General features: G+C 35.4%; 1 protein-coding gene across 4 annotated transcripts in view; it reads left to right on the top strand.

Moving 5' to 3' along the window:
* Positions 1-15,159, top strand: part of Smg5 (Smg5 nonsense mediated mRNA decay factor) — a 535,039-nt gene that overhangs the window by 26,121 nt on the left and 493,759 nt on the right. The gene's annotated exons all lie outside the window — the stretch shown is intronic.

Below are 15,159 nucleotides of genomic sequence, written 5' to 3'. Positions count from 1 at the left end.
AGATGTCTGAGTAAAAAGAGGCTTTAAATGTGGATCAGACCACTATTTGCTTACAGCCAAATTAAGGTCTCTCTGGAAGAATTGGAATCATCAACAGAATGTCCTGTCTTTGGAAAAAACTATGGAACCGGAATTTCGAGTCGAACTACTACAAGCTGTATCAGTCCTAACATTGTATCGAAATAGACTCGAAGAAAAATTCAGGAAGGCTAATTTGGATGGATTATCTCATGAAGAAAAGTACTGAGAAATGAAATATATATTGCAGATAGTGGCAACTGAAGCCTTAGGAACCGAAGCTAAAAAAAGGAACCACTGGTGGAAGGAAGAAATGAGAGAGGAAATAAATCACAAGAAGAGATGTTATCAGGAGTGGTTAACAAAGCAAGATCAGAGAAGTTGGGATAAATATGTACAAGTTACTTACTTACTTATGGCTTTTAAGGAACCCAGAGGTTCATTGCTGCCCTCACATAAGCTCACCATTGGTCTCTATTCTGAGCAAGATTAATCCAGTCTCTACCATCATATGCCACCTTCCTAAAATCCATTTTAATATTATCCTCCCATTTGAGACATTCCAGTCAGACCAAACACATTTTTGACCTCATATTTTTAGAATTGTTTGAAACTTCTTGTATGCTTTCTAAGGGTAAAAATAAGAGACCCTTTTTTTTGTTGGCCCCAATTCTGATTATTTTGAGATTTATTACAGCATCAAAGTTATTGAAAAATTGCACACATTGACATATATAAATATTCGTTTCTCCCACTACGTGTATCCAAATACTCTCCAATGATAATACTGGGAAGTTCACGGTAAAAGTGGCGAATGACTCACCAGTGCCATCTAGCGGCAGGGATTGTAGGTAGCGAGGATGACGTGATGATTAGCGTGATGAACTGTGATAAGAGTTTTGTTTCTCAACAGACACATGATGTCGTAAGGATTATTCTCATTATAGTTGCACACAATGTCAGTTAAATGTGGAAGTGTTTGTTTTAGAAACTACGCATAGCAAAAGCTGCTAGATCTCTTCAGATTTCCAAAAGATAGAGATAGGGAGTAGTCATGTAAACACCAGAAGAATGTTACTTTTCTATTACAAGATTATTATTATTATTATTATTATTATTTATTACTAATACTGCTTCTACTACTACAATTATTTGCTTTTGTCTTTTATGTGTGCCATGCCCATATAGGTAAATAAACGCAAAGGACAAGGCCTGAAATCCTAGACATTAGTTATTAAGGTTTAATAGGGCGCATCAGCTACTATCACTATTTGCGGCCTTATCTAAAATTCTTTAAAAAACAAAACACAAGCAATGTCATAAGCAAAATGCTAACACTAATTAAAAACATTGTCAACAGTTCTAGACGAAATGTTTAGATTAGAGGGACAGAATATTTGTACAAAAATCACAGAATATATTCAGATCACTTTAGATTATCGGACTTCAATAAGTAATACTTTGGAACATCAGGGGTAAGTAAAAAGAAATTGTAATAAATTGTAAAAATATACTGAAGTTTCAAATCAGTCGTAGGACTGTTAATTTTTAATATTTTGTTTTTAATAACAGACTGAAGGTAACAATTATTCATACACTAAATTTAACAGCTCCCTCTTCCGAAAATATGGGTCAAACTCAAAACACAAGTAAAGAATTGTGAAGGCCCCAGAGAAAAGTATTAGATCTTGCATCAAGGAGGCTGTGGGTTCTCTGTTATATGAGACAGAAACGACGGATGATACTTCTCTACCATGTAATTAGATAGTACATTAGCAATTACATAATATTCTCTATGCTAACTGAATCAGTTACCAAACTGCATAAATCTACTTTACTTTTTTCATACAAAACACAATTTCTTTATAGTTTCTCCGTATACAAAAATTGAAAGTCTTGACTTTTTTTTTTTTTTAACTAAACAGTGTGCGTTGGAATGCGTAACATAAAAATGTGAATTGTTGATTTTGTGAGGAAAGTGGACTCATGTTTTTTCATAATACGTGATTCAGGTAGTTATTCGGACAAATTAATTTGCCTAGCCCTATACTTTAAAGGCATTATTAATATTTCACTACATAAAGTTCATTTTTTTACGATGCAAGAATTACTAAAAGATGAAAAATTTCTCAAGTGTAAATGACAGCTCCGAACACAGCAAATTCTAAAGCTGATTTAATTAAAATTGTTTAAGATAGTGAACTCATTAGCCCCGTGTGCGCTTAAAAAGAAGGAAATGTGAAGACGGTATTCCAGTTACGACAAACGTTTTGCCGCTACATTCCATTATTGCTCACCTCAAGGCTAAAGATTTTTAAGAAGGAAATTGTGTTTATCAACAGTTAGATCTCTCCAAAATTGCCTTCATGAATTTGATATAGGCCACCGGATAAATCCCACCATTTTACAATTCATTATTGAAAATAAAATCGGATATTCTATCACTGAATGAAAAGGTTCTAACTATTATTGTTGTAGATGAAATGTCTTTTGAAGGAAGATATAACTTATAAAGCTAAAGCACACACTTGGAGGGATCCATTGAATTAGGTATAAATAGACCTAATCAACAAACTTCAACTGACGTAAAAAATTCAGAAGTACCACTTGCAATGGTTTTCATTATTCGAGGAATGTGCAAAAATATAAAGCAAACCATAGGTTTTTTTCTATCAAAAGGTGCCATGCCTGCAGAGATTTTAAAATCACATCTGCTTGATGTAATAGATAACATACAAGATACATGCTTTACCCCTAAAGGAGCTACAGTGCCAGTATCTTCACTGACAAATATTTCAGTGTACTAATAAAGTATTACATAAAAAATAAAATGGTTAACCATTAGCTAAGAAACGAAATAGGCGAAGTATGAAAGCTTCTAAAGACATGCACATCTAAATCATAATTATATTTGATAATTCGAGAATTGTGTCATTTCATTTCTATTCCAATAACTTCGTAACTTCTTATTATTTAAAAATGTTGTGAACATTGTGACTCTACATAATGCTATTGCTTTACATTTTCTTATTGACATCAAATGCACACCTCTCCACTTTTCCTCACGTAACCCAGCACGCCGCACGGAGTGTATCAACAATCCAAGCCGCTAGATAGCAGCACAATCACTTTTCGCCGCCGCTTGCAATGCTAAACAGGGAAGCTTTCCAGTATTATTGTTAGAGAGTATTTGGTGTATCGTATATTGAGGTTAGTCTCATTTGGAAGGTTAAATGTCAGGCTTTTAGCCTGTGTATTTTCACTTTCCATTTTTATGTATTCAAAGTAGGCCTACTTTATGCCGTAATTATTGTATAAATCTTAATTTTCATAATGTTAGCAAACTTAGAATACCATTTTTAAATTATCAACTTGTTCTCCATTTAATTATCTGTAAGTATGCCAGATTTCTTAGTGGGAAAGTAATAAATGATAGAGTAAAAAAATACTAAATAAATACGCGTGCAGAGCTCTGTTGCTCTAATCTTAATCCCTTGCAGCGGCACACTGTTAACTGCTGGCTGAAGCCTGGTCTGTGATAAACTTTTCAATTGCTGCCTTTGTTTGTTATCACCATCCAAAATACGAATACAATTTACTTTGCTGGCGACTGCCACTCTTTGTTTACATCTGGAAAAGCTTGGCTGGGATATACAATACTTAAACCAGGCTCAAGGCAGAATGAATTCTCTTCAGTTTCTTCCAAGATTTTCAAATGTTCGGACATTAATAACACAGTACTATAGTATTACTGTGAGTGTGTGTGGCATAGTTTCTATTATTAGCCTATTTTTTAGTTGGTGCAATTAGTGTGTAGGCTAATCACAATGAGTACATAATATAACACAACCTAGACATGATCAATGTTTTAATCCTTTCAAAATAAGCAACCATAGTCGTAGGTTTAAGAAAGGGGGAATTAAGGTGTGTGACTTCCAACATGCTTAAAAAATTGAACGTGGAACACATTAAGTTGTCGTACAATCTTAGGATTTGTGAAAATTGTCGTAAGAAAATTTCGTTAATGTCAGAAGTTGATGAATCAAGTGCCATTTAAACCAGCAATGTTGATATCTTAGCCAGTTCTAATGTCCAGAACATTGAAGAAGAAACAACAGGCAATTCGGTAACTGATGAGTCTAGTGCATCAAGTAATTTAGAAGTTTCAATGATGGACATTGGAAAATTCAATGAAAGTTTGGTCTCAATGGGGGAAAACCAATTAAGAAGAAGAAATTATCACAGAAGTATCTCCAACAGAAACATCAGAAAATAAAACAGACGCTTAAGGAAAAGATTTTTTGCGTTGAAAAAAAAGGAAATAGAAACAACACCAGATGAGAAAAGTAGCAATGACATAATTAATAAGCTAGCAGAGTGTTTCAGGAACACTATTGACAGAAAACTTAAAATTCAGATTTTGAGGACTGGCCATATGGTAAAATTAGGGAACACTTTGATGCATCTAATCACATGATTATTGTTGCAAAAAACTTAGCTGCAGAGAGGGGAATTCTCTCAATTCCAGAATCCAGAAGTGGAAAAGGTTTAGATACATCCATAGTGAAAAAAGTGCTTGACCATTACACTAATGATGATATAAGCTGCAGCATGGCAGGAAAGTAAAACTTCATTTCTGTAAAAGAAGACAGCCACAAAGTACAGAAACAGAAGAGATTGTTGTTATCAAATTTAAAAGAAACATTTCGAGCTTTTAAGGTTAAATATCTAGATAAGTACACAAATTAGTTTTTCAAAATTTGCTAAACTAAGAGGAAAACAATATGTGCTTCCTGGAGTCAGTGGTAGTCATTCAGTCTGTGCACATGCTTATCATGAGAATATGTAAAGTTGTTAATTGATTGTGGAAACATTGCGAAATTAACAGCCAATCTAGAACGGCCACTGAGAAATTACAAAGATCTGATTTCACAGATTATATGTAACCTGCATCCCCTGATTGTTATTTCAGAAAGTGTAAAAATTGTCCATCAACAGCACACTTAATTCATTATTTACAGGAAACATTTGAAACAGAAATTATAGATGTAGTCAATTACAAACAATGGGTAACTGTTGACAGAACTAATTTAGAAATTGTGCAGTCTTCAGTAGAAGAATTTGTATATATAAATCCCACAAGGATAGCTGCCCTTCAGTAAGGGTTGCCGAAAGACACAGCATACTAAACAAATAAAATAAAAATAAACATTTGCGTTATCACTATTTACGATTTTTATTTTCAAATGGAAGCTACCCTTGGGAAAGTACTTTTATTCAATAATTATTAGTAATCAAACTTTTGACCAAGTTGGAAGCCCTAGCCCCTCATGCATTTATTACTCAGCAACAAGCTGCGTTTCTGGTAGAAAAGAAAGAAGCTCTCCAGGATGTTGAATGCCTTGTAATTTGTGATTTTTCCGAAAATAATGCCTGTGTGATTCAAGAGTCAGTACAGGCTGTTCATTGGAATAAAAATCAGAACACACTCCCATCCCTTTGTAATTTATTTTAAAGACAGAAGTGAATTAAAACATAAAAACTTTGTACCAATTTCAGAGTGTCTTAAACATAGTATAAATGCTGTCCACCTTTTCAAACGACAATTAATATGATTTCTGAAAAACGAAATAGCAAATGTGAGAAGAGTTATGTATTTTTCTGATTGGGCTAGTGCCCATTACAAACGTGGAAAAAAAATGTTCTATATCTGTGTTTTCACGAAGAAGATTTGGGTATAAGTGCTGAATGGCATTTTTTGGGACTTCCCACGGAAAGGGCTCTAGTGATGAGATTGGTAGCACTACTAAAAGACTAGCAACAACAGCAAGCCTTCAACCACATCAGGACCCCATTACGACACAAAGAAAATTGTTTGAGAGGGCTGAAAAGAATATTAGTGGAGTTTATTTTCTATTTCTCACAAATGAAGAACATAAAAATGAATGTGATTTACTGCAGTCTCGATATGAGAGGAGAAAAGCAGTAAGTGGCACGAGAACACTACATACTTTCATACCAGTCTCAAAATCTGAAGTACTGGAAGATTATTCTTTGTCCCTCAAAAGTAAACATGTATTTATTTGAGTTGCTTGAAAGAATGCTTCAGTTAACCAAGTACTTCAGTTATTTGGTTAACTTGTTTTTTTGTGTGTTTTAAGTTAGTTTTGTGGAATTTCAAGTTAATAATTGTGCCTCAAAAGTAAATATATTTCGTAAGTTGACTTTATGGCATATAATATACTGACACTGTGTGTACACACATATCCATACAAAGCGACGTGGTCTTGCAGTAACACTCCTACTCAACAGCGTGCGCCCGACTGGGTAAGTTAATTTATTGCAAATTCATGTATATCCCATTCTGAAATTTTGTACGCATATACAGAGGGTGCCGAAAAAATGTGTACACACTTTGACAAGAGATATCTATTTAAATTGGACTGAAAAACAACAGTAATGTGTAGTATGATGTCCTGTAAAACAAATGAGACTCACATATGTTATGCTAGCGTTGCTGCGCGGGAGGTCAATCAACAACAAAATGGAGCCAAGATTATCCTTTGAACAATGGAAAACAATTTTGAAGTGGTATTGGAGAACCGAGAATGTTGAAGTTCAGTGGCAGTGGAGACGTGAGTACAGAACAGAACCATCAACACAATTAACATTTGCACGCATTCGTGACAAATTTGAGACTCATGGTACCACCGCATGCAATGTTTACAAAGGCAGATCTGGGAGACCTCGCACATCAACAAGCCCCTCGTCCTCGGCTATGGTTTTGGAACTTGAGCACTCACCGCAGAAATCTACAAAGTAATGTGCACGTGAGACTGGGATTAGCAGAAGCAGTGTACATCATATTATTAAAACAGCACAGTTGAAAGTTTTCATCCCAAGACTTTTGTATGCATTAAATGAAGATGACCCTGATCAGAGAATGCAATACTGTGAGTGGCTTTGGAACATGGTGCAAGAGGATGAGCCTTTGTAGGCCAATGAGGCACAATTTAAGTTGAACGGAACTGTTAACCGACATAACTGTGTCTACTGGTGTGCAAACAAGCCACATGTTTTTCCGAAAAGACTTAATTTACCTGGAATTTGGTGTGGGTTGTCATCTAGGGGTCTAATTGGACCATTCTTCTTTTATGGAACAGTAACTGGCCTAGTGTACCTGAACATGTTACACACATCTGTCTTACCTGCCATTTGTAGCCTCTATGGAAATGAGGAATTTTACTTCCAACAGAATGGTGCACCACCACATTACCACCGAGATGTACGTTGTACCTTGATGACAATCTTCCAGGGCACTGGATAGGACGAAGAGGTCCGATTGAGTTTCCACCATGTTCTCCAGATCTAATTCCATTGGACTTTTACCTATGGGGGACTCTTAAGAATGTTGTATACTGTAGAAAACCAGCTACACTGGCAGCACTTCGGGAAGAAACTGAAACGGCATATGCTACAATCACTGAGGACACTTTCGCAAATGTTGCTCGAACAGTAGTTCGCCGTACTCAAAAGTGTGTTGACACCCATAGTGGGAATTTTGAGCAACTGTTGTAACTGTAAAAGTCTAAGATGATTAGTGCTCATCATTTTCTGTTTGTGTGATTCAGCTTTGTTATGTTAACATAGTTTTTTCTTTGCATGAAGTGTGTATACACTTTTTGACACCCTCTGTATATACTGTAGTTGAGTAACTAAGGAATGCAGCGATATTTTCTGTATTTCGACAAGAGTTTCCGAACTTTTAAAAAAAGGTATTTTAAAAATACATTTTCGAGAAAAAAATACATAATAAATTGTTATGTAATCGAAGGCCGGATATGCTAAAAGTACATCTTACAAGCTTTAATGTGGGCCAAATTTGAATAAATTCCATTAATTAGTAATGGAGATATTACCATTTATATATAACAGTGCGCGTGCTATTACGTAAATCTTGATTTAAATACTTTTCGAAAGAACCAAGTTATATGAAAATAAAAAATATACGTATATTTTATTTTTATTCTATCAACTGAATAAAAAAGTTTGACAGAAATAAAAAACATCAAGGTTAAATTTCCTTTAAATTTTTCCGGTTTGACATGGAATGACTCATCTACGTCTTGGCCTCCCCAAAGATCTTATTCCCTATGGCCTCCCAACTAACACTCTATGTGCGTTTCTGGATTCGCCCATATGTACTACATGCCCTGCACATCTCAAACGTCTGGATTTAATGTTCCTAATTACGTCAGGTGAAGAATACAATGCATGCAGTTCTGCGTTATGTAACTTTCTCTGTTCTCCTATAACTTCATCCCTCTTAGCCCCCAAATATTTTCCTAAGCACCTTATTCTCAAACACTATTAACCAGCTGTTCCTCTCTCAAAGTGAGAGTTCAAGTTTCACAACCATACAATAATATAATTGTTTTATAAATTCTAACTTTCAGCTTTTTTGAAAGCAGACTGCATGATAAAAGCATCTCAACCGAAAAATAACAGGCATTTCCCATATTTATTCTACGTTTAATTTCCTCCCGAGCATAATTTATATTTGTTACTGTTACTCCAAGATATTTGAATTTTTCCACCTCTTACAAAGGATAAATTTCCAATTTTTATATTTACATTTTGCACAATATTCTGGTCACGAGACATAATCATATTAATAATATACTTTGTCTTTTCGGAATTTACTTCCAAACCTATCTCTTTACTTGCTTCAAATAAAATTCCCGTGTTTTCCCTAATAGTTTGTGGATTTTCTCCTAACATAGTCTCATCATCTGCATAAACAAGGAGCTGATGTAACCCATTCAGTTCCAAATCCTCTGTGTTATCCTGGCATATTCTAGAGTAAGGTTAAAAAGTAAATGTCATAGTGGATCTCCTTGCTTTAGCCGCAGTGAATTGAAAAAGCATCTGACAGAAACTGGCTTATACGGTCTCTGCCGTATGTTTCACTGAGACAAATTTTAATGAATCAAACTAATTTCTTGGGAATACCAAATTGAATAATAATATTGTGGTGGCAGGCCGGAACATTCTCGCCGCATCGGGGAGTTTCGCACGCGTCTGGGGAGAAGGAAGCCGCGGAGAAACGGAACTCGGGCCTCGGCGGGTGCTGAGGCGTGGCGCAGAGCAAAGGGGAAAGAAGCTAGAGGCCATGGAGCAGAGAAAGCAGGGGAAACAAGGCTATGGGACAGCGCGGTGGAAATTAGGAAACATCTGGAAAACAATTGTTATGGAGGTCCAGATGCTTCGCGATGCAGAACATCTATACTGAAAATAAATCTGTAGCCAAAATTTTTCTGGTAATTTTCGATTTTCCAAAAATGATTGGTGTTAACATGTATAATTGATCATCCTGAAACAGAAAATCGCTTTTTTGAAATTTTTGTTTTTATGTCTGTCTGTCTGTCTGTCTGTCTGTCTGTTACCTTTTCACGCGATAATGGCTGAACTGATTTATATGAAAATTGGAATATAAATTAAGTTCGTTGTAACTTAGATTTTAGGCTATATGGCATTCAAAATACTTTATTTAAAAGGGGGGTTATAAGGGGGTCTGAATTAAATAAACCGAAATATCTCGCTTATTATTGATTTTTGTGAAACATGTTGCATAACAAAAGCTTCTTTAAAAATGATTTCCGATACGTTTTATTCCAAGCAAAATTTTGATGGGACCAAATTGCACCAAAAACGGATGTTCTCTGAACCAAATGATCATATTTTAATTATTTGAATGTAATAACAGTTAAGAAACATTTTTAAAGGAATTATCATTGCACTAAATGAGTGGTCTCTGGACCAAAATGATCGCATTTTAATTATTTAAATACAATTTAAATTAAGTAACATATTAAACGATTTATCCTTCTATCAAACACGAATGTTCCCTGGACCAGAAGTTCTATTTTAATTATGTAATTACTTTATATTTATTTCTAATAAGTGCAGCGGAGTGCACGGGTACAGCTAGTTCTAAATAACACCGTGAGTCGCCATAGCAGTCAGTCAGTGAATCAGTAGCGAGAGAGCGAGCCATCCTTGGGCAGCGAGCAAGGTGGACCTGAGTTCGAGTTAGTCGTTGGAGCAGTTCAGCTAGTTAGCTGCGAGAGAGCTAGTTTGTCTTGTCTTGGACAGCGGAGACGTATCCAGAGGATCTGAGTTCGAAATGCAGCAAACTGTATTCGGAAGTCTTAGGTTCGAAGTGCAGTGAACGATATCTGGAGATTTTAGGTTCGACTTGCAGTGAACTTGAGTAAGTCCGTAACTGTGGCAGCGGCAAGTGCGGAAGTCTTGGGTTCGAAGTGCAGTGAACTATCTGGAAGGCTTGGGTTCGACGTACAGTGAACTTGAGTGAGCTAGAAGAACTAGCCAAGGCGAATGAACTGTGAACTGAAAACTGACAGTTTTGTTTTATACATAGTGCTTTGTGAAGATTAATTGAGATTAGGAGTACATTGTTGTTCTTCTCAATAATTCACGTGAATTTTCATTGTTGTTGTGTGGAGTGCAATGACGACTGTTGCTGTGTTGAGTGGAATACACATTGTTGATGGGTATGTGGTTAAAGTTAGAAATAAAAGCCATTATTGTTATAATATGAAAGTCACAATATTATATAAAATTTCTCTCTTAACCGAGTCATATGCCTTTTTGGAATCTATGAATAACTGATGTACTGTACCCTTATATTCCCATTTTTTCTCCAATACCTGTCAAATACAAACAATCTGATCAACAGTGGATCTTTTACACCTAAAATTACACTGATGATCCCCAATAATTTCGTCTACATATGGAGTTAATCTTCTCAAAATAAGTATGTATAACAGAAAAAGAAAGTTAAAAAGTAGATAAACTAAAAAGTGAAATGTGGAGAAGAAAGTGTGCCGACATAAGTAGCTCATTGGGATGTGCTCATTCAGCTCTCGCTTGGAAAATCCTTCGAACTATGAGAAACAACAATAAATATGAAGTCCGAATCTCTCCCATATCAATGGAAAACTCGGTAATTTATACAACCCTTCTGCAGGAAATATGGAATGAATTACCACTCCCAGATACGCAGAAATTATATGACTTGGATCCAATTAAGAGGATGAAGTTGTGGATGCACTAAAGCGATTTAAAAATGGCAAATCTCTGGGATCTTGCTTGATCAATGGATGTATGCCAGATCAATCGCATTAAGAGCCTTCACACATTACCTCAATGACATCTTAGAATTGAAGTTACTCCCTAGTGAAATGAGAGAATCTTATTTAACATGTATTTTTAAGAAAGGGGACAGGAATAACTGTGCAAATTATCAAAGAATTACAGTAATGCATAGCATTACACGAGTATTGAGTTGTATAATTAACTCTAGAATTTCTGTGGAATGTCCATCAAGTGAAGAAAAAAGTGGGTTCACGCTGGGTAAGTCGTGTACAGATAATATTTTTATATTAAGACAAGTTATGAAAAGCTTAATAGTAGGAATGAAGAGCTACATATAGTCTTTATGGACCTAAAGAAAGCATAAATATGATAGTGTGCCTTAGTCTGGCCTCTGGATAACATTGGAACGTGCGGGGATATCTGCAAAGAACATTGCGGTACCTACTAAAGTTGTTTTATTCAGCAAATGTATGTTGTATCAAACAAGGCCGTGTACTTTCGAAGAGTTTCACCATAAACAGGGGATTAAAACAGGAATGTTCAACGTCACCAAATGTTTTAAAGTACATTTACATGTGGTTTTAACAAAGTGGATGAAGAGTTGCTTAGGGATGGTTATCCCAATTGAAGAGACTTACCTTCTTTCTCTATTCTTTGCTGACGACCAGGTACTATTGGTCCAAGATAGAGAGGATGCTGAGTTCCTAGTGAAGAGGCTTCTTACTGATTACACTGCTTGGGGATTAACTGCCAATCTCAATAAATGTGAATACATAGTCGTGGGTGGGTTGCAGGATGGAAAAGATTTGGATGTTGGAATTGGAAAGATTAAATGGAATTCAGATTTCAGATATCTTGGTTCATGGATAGACTCGGGTAGAAGGAGTCGTATAGATGTACAACTGAGAATAAAACAAGGAAGTGTTTGTACGTGGATATTACATCCTGTTTTGTGGAGTCCAAGCATACATCTTGATATAAAGAAAACTTCTGTATCACTCTTTATTCGAGAGTATCACACTGTATGATGCAGAATTGTGGGAGATGACCAAAGCGCAAGAAAGATGTATGAAGGCAACAGAGTTAAACTTCTGGAGGAAGTGTATTAGAAAGACTGTTATGGATCTGGTGAGAACAGAGGATATCTAAAAGGCTGTGAGTAGGAATACTAGCATCATGGATTGGATAGAAGAGAAATGTTTAACCTGGTATGGACATGTCCAGAAAATGGAAGGTCATAGGCTACTCCAGCAAATTCTTCAGTGGACCCCCAGACGAAAAAAGCGAGGACATCCTGGCAGAACCTGGATGGATGGAGTGAGATCAGCAATGATATCCAGATATCTAACTGATGAAGACTGGCAAAAGAGGGACCTCTGGCAGCGTAAAGTAACACAGGAAGATATCTAACTGGAGGCAACCCTGGAGGAAGATGCCTGATGAACTGAACTGAACACAACAGAAGGTGCTTTCCATAAAATGACATTGACAACTCTTCAGTTACTCCCGACATGATAACTTCAAAATTTCAAATGGAATGATGGTATAATTTTTGGATATTCTGATTTTTGTCAGAAAGCTTTGTAAGCAATTTTATTTAAAACATTTCTGTCTAGAATGTAGTAGAATATGAAGAAATAATGGCAATTTAAATTTTGGAAGGCATACTTGATAAAAATACGCATTAAATAGGCAACAGTTACAAAGCTACCACTTTTACATCACTTCATTAGCAAAAATAAAATTAACAAAAAAAATTTCGTGCATAAATAGGCGTATATGTATACTAATCTTTTTACAAAAGTAATATATCCCTCCCTGATTCTTTCCATTAAAAACTTCTTGACCACTTATGTGGTCTAGGGCAAGGATGTGAAACTGAAACAGGTGTGGGCCAAATAACCTAATCAAGAGAGCATAGCGGGCTGCAGATCAAGACAAGAAAATTTCATTGTGGGATTATAGACCTAGGCTATATGTTTTATTTAAATTGGAATCATATAAATGCTACTTTATTAGGTACTTATACAAGTGAAGGTGGTACAAAAATAATACATTAAAAGAACAGACACACACCATTATGTGAACATGCAATTAAAAAATATTTACTTGTCATATATCTTGTACTGGAAGTCTGGCATCATTTCTCGCCTACCAGATGTTCTAAATGTCGTGAAATATTTTGGCTCAATAACATTTTATAATACTTTTTAAATGCTCATCTGTAAGCTGACTTCTTAATTTGGATCTGTTCAACTTTAAGAGAGATAAAAAAAAATTGTTCTCAAATATAATATGTGCTGCCAAATATTGAAAGTACTTCAGCAGCATTTATTTTTATTGTGAGATAGTTTTCATGTAAGTATTTTTAGTGAAATTTAGGTAAGGGTACATTTGTAAATGCCTCTTGAAGCACTGAATCATAAGAAATCAATAATTTCAAGTTTACATTTCTTCTTTAATGCTTTCAACATCAACTGCACAGGAAGCAGGTAATAAAGAAAATAAAGATATCAAATGTTGGAAATGTTACATAATAGCTGATATGGGATATATTCCCATAATTTTCAATGGTGCTATTTAATGGTGCGAAGTGAACAAAGTTATTAGATGTCTGATTTTACTACAGCTGTGCTTGCTTTGAAAGGCTCGAATATGATCATAGAGATGTGTGACAATTTGGTTCTTTCCCTGAAGTAGCAACTTTAATGAATTGAGGTACAGCTGTCAAAAGAAAAAGTGGCCACTCTCCAGAAACTAAGTTCCCTTCAGGTATCTCCGCTACAATTTGGAGACAGGTGATGGATGTTACATGTTGTTGGACCACATTGTCTGATATCTACAGTTATAATTACAGTGTTTTCCGTATTAATGTTGTAACGTAATGGTAGCGTTTTGGGCTGGTATTCGTGAGATCGTGCGTTCGAACTTAACTTCATGCTTTTTGTGTTTTATTTTTTAAGAAAGAAAATATAATTGGTTCTACCTCTTTTATGACTGTTTTAATAATTAACATCAGGTTCATGAATGTGTTATGCCATGACTTTATCATTATTGTCTTACATTTAAATACTGGGAAGCAAGAGAGAAAATAACTCGATTGTTAAATCAAGAGCATTAGACATCTACCTACCTACATTTAGTCGGCAAGAAGGCTTATAAAAATAATACAGAACATAAGGTTTTGGAAGATGCCAGATTATAAGGGAAAAGATTTGGAGTGGAATCCAGGACATATGGGAAGAATACAAAAACAAACCAAGAAAAGAATTTGTTGCTATATTTGGATTGCCATCTGCCATAACTGCTTAGCAGCCCATCTACAAACAGTGAACATTTAATACTTTTGCTAGATGCACTATATGTAATTTAAGGAGCAGAATTTTAGGTACTAAAAATTAAAAATTACACCCGAGTATACTCGATTGGGTATGTCAGAACTGTTTAGAGACCTTGCACACAACATTGAAATCTATCAGAGGAGAGCTGGGTTACATAGATTGGAGAATGAATCTAGTGAAGTGCACTTGCTTTTTGTAAATAATGTTTGAGATTGTTCATTACAATTTTGTGATTAAGAAGTGAGCACTGCCTACTGTAGCCAACGACAAGTCTATGTCAGTATTTGCTCTGGAATGGTGCTAACTTCGTCAATTAAACAGTGAACATTGAATTGTGTCATTTGCTACAATTGGCTAACGATTTTCAACCCAGTGGTATTATTTATACCAGAGAGAAAGTATTGCTTGCTATTTCATTATTAAAGCAAGCTGGAATATTTAGTTTTCAGTATCTAAAAATCTGCTCCTGTAATATTACACATATGAAGGTATACCGAAAACTTAACTCCAGCAAAAATCAGAAGAATATTCTATATTTCGGGCTTACTCCGATGTGTAGGTATATATTTATTCACACTGCAAATGGGTATATACCCGATGGCAGTGGTAACTAATTACACTT

The sequence above is a fragment of the Periplaneta americana genome, chromosome 4 (assembly GCF_040183065.1).
Source record: "Periplaneta americana isolate PAMFEO1 chromosome 4, P.americana_PAMFEO1_priV1, whole genome shotgun sequence".
Taxonomy (NCBI): domain Eukaryota; kingdom Metazoa; phylum Arthropoda; class Insecta; order Blattodea; family Blattidae; genus Periplaneta; species Periplaneta americana.
This window is presented reverse-complemented; position numbering and strand designations above follow the sequence as displayed.